The 2445-nt window shown below is 34.6% G+C and overlaps 1 long non-coding RNA gene across 1 annotated transcript; it reads left to right on the top strand.

Moving 5' to 3' along the window:
• The first annotated feature begins 22 nt into the window (after window positions 1-22).
• Window positions 23-2044, top strand: LOC110444288. Its single transcript, XR_002462229.1, has 3 exons — window positions 23-311; window positions 659-840; window positions 2019-2044. It is a non-coding gene; the product is annotated as an uncharacterized LOC110444288 (long non-coding RNA).
• The last annotated feature ends 401 nt before the right edge of the window (window positions 2045-2445 follow it).

Here is a 2445-nt window from a genome sequence, read left to right on the forward strand (position 1 = left end):
TAAGTTGGAACAAAAATGGAAACAAACCTTCTTTTTAAATTAAATACCATAGTCTAGTAACTCCAGCAGGTGATCGACAAACAAATTCCATCTCTGTTCCTTTATCCTGTTGTATGCACAAGGTAAAACAGGGTCAGAAAGTTTTAAGCATTGTGCTCATTCGTAATATGTATCTTTATTTCAGATGATGATGAAAAAACTCTTTTTGTCAAGAACTTGGCAGAGTCTGTGACTGAAGACTCCTTGAAGTCTTTCTTCTCTGACACTGTAGAAGTCAGACTTCCTTCCCGTCCAGATGGCGCTCACAAAGGGTAAAGGGATATTCATCTTTGTATATCAATGATCAGTTGTTCAGCTAGTAATGAACTATTATTATCGGGTTTAGTACTACATTTGTATAATCTGTATCCATTGTTTTCACTTTGTGAGACTTTGATTCTGTTAAACAAAAAAAGAAATGTAAGGGCATTCAAAAGTTTATTTTCAAAGAAAAGTGTTGATGTTAAATAGGTAGTAATGTATTGCTTTGGCGGTCTGAATTTGTGATAGTTCTTTTAAAGATGAACAATTTTTTGCATTATTGGCATTTGTGTGTTGTGAACTGGTTATGAGTGCATAATGATATATGTATACATATATATTGCATTTCAAATTTCAGATTTGCTTATGTTGTATTTGATGATGAAGCCGCCGTAGAACAGATGATGAATGACCATCAAGGTGAAGACTTGGAGGGATCATCCTTGTTCTTGGACTATGCTGGCAGTCGTGGAAGCAAAGCAAAATCTGCCAGATCAGACTATAGTGGGGGAAGTGGTGGACGGAGGTCTGGTGGGGGAAGTAAGCTGTTTTGTTTCCCTATCCATTTGTCTTTTCAAAATGCCGGAATATTAAAAATCAATATTAGCACTGTCATTGTAAAGAAAACAATTTTTTGTATGTTTCAGGTAGCATGACTGAAAAAAAATTCGTTGGTCAGTCGGGGGTTTATTTTTATTGTTCTGTTTTAAAAAATAAATAAATTTGAGGTGACGGACTACTCGTAAGAAAAATTCAAAAAAGTAACCAAACATATTTTTCAACCTTTTAAATAATAATACAGGTTTAAATTACGATTTAAATTTGGTTTTGATGCCTGCTAATGAAATATAGAGGGCATGTTTATAGTTGCCTTGGTTGTTTGTCCATCAATTTGTTTGCATCCGGTGGACAAGTAATTCCAACACTGGATGGAGTGCAGTTTGGGTACCTGAAACATGCATATATTTTTTTGTCTTAGCAGTGAATTTATTTTATCATCAATTCATGTATTAAGAGTCGTATCAATGCTAAAATATTGATGTATGTGTGTTAATTTACTTGCACTACAATAATGGTCACCTCCGATGTCCAGCTACCTGGTGGGAGTCGCCATTTGAAACCAGGTCTTTTTATAAATACTGTTACAAGTAACACAGTTTCAGTTCACCAGATATTAAATGCCTTTGGAACAGTGCATGCAGTGTCAACCGTCTGTCTTGCCAACTTTATTATTTGAATGGCTTCTTGAAAACTTGGGTCATGTCATTTTGGCAGTGGGTACCTGGGTATCCTTCAACTTACAATATATTGATGTATCAAATTATTTTTTAAGTTGTGATCAAACATGCAACAAAGGCAAATTATTTGTGTGAAATGGTAATCTGACTAATTCAAGTTTTCTTCTTATTCGTTCATTCAAAAATTTAATAAAAACTATGTTTTCCCCATAGAATTTAACTAGTGCTGGTTGTGTGAGCAGAGCGAGTGACTTTCACCTCCTTCCACTTGTTAGTATTATTGAAGGTTTGTTTATATGGAAATATTTTATGATTTCCAGGTGCAAATTTTGAACCTGTTTGTTAAGTTCTCTCAAAAAGATATATGAACGTCAGCAGTGCAGTATGCAGGGATGACAATCAGGTGAAATTGAACATTAAAACAAGAAAGAAAAGGGTAAGTGTTAATTTTCAAATGAAAAATATTATTTTATTACATAGGCGGTGAAAAGACTAAGGTTCTTTTTATAAAGAACTTATCATACAATGCAACTGAGAAGGACCTTCTAACTGCATTTGGTGGATGTGAATCTGCACGACTGATCAGGTTTCCCGATACTGGAAAACCAAGAGGGTTGGTATCTTATACAAGATTGATCACCAATTCAAACAAGATTGATAGTCATTATACATGCTGTTGAAACTACTGGCCAACTGATCTTCTCAGATTACTGAAAATACACATTTCTTATTAGTTAACATCCACTGAACCTGATGTGTAAATGCTTGTACACATTAGAACCATTCAACATGAATCAAACCAGTTAAGTACCGTCACATTTCAAATGAATCCTGCAACTAACATTTTGATTGGTGGAGGTGGAGCCATATACAGGATGATAGGTGAAAATTACTGTAGGTGAAGCTT

This window comes from Mizuhopecten yessoensis, unplaced genomic scaffold (assembly GCF_002113885.1).
Source record: "Mizuhopecten yessoensis strain PY_sf001 unplaced genomic scaffold, ASM211388v2 hete_36083968, whole genome shotgun sequence".
Taxonomy (NCBI): domain Eukaryota; kingdom Metazoa; phylum Mollusca; class Bivalvia; order Pectinida; family Pectinidae; genus Mizuhopecten; species Mizuhopecten yessoensis.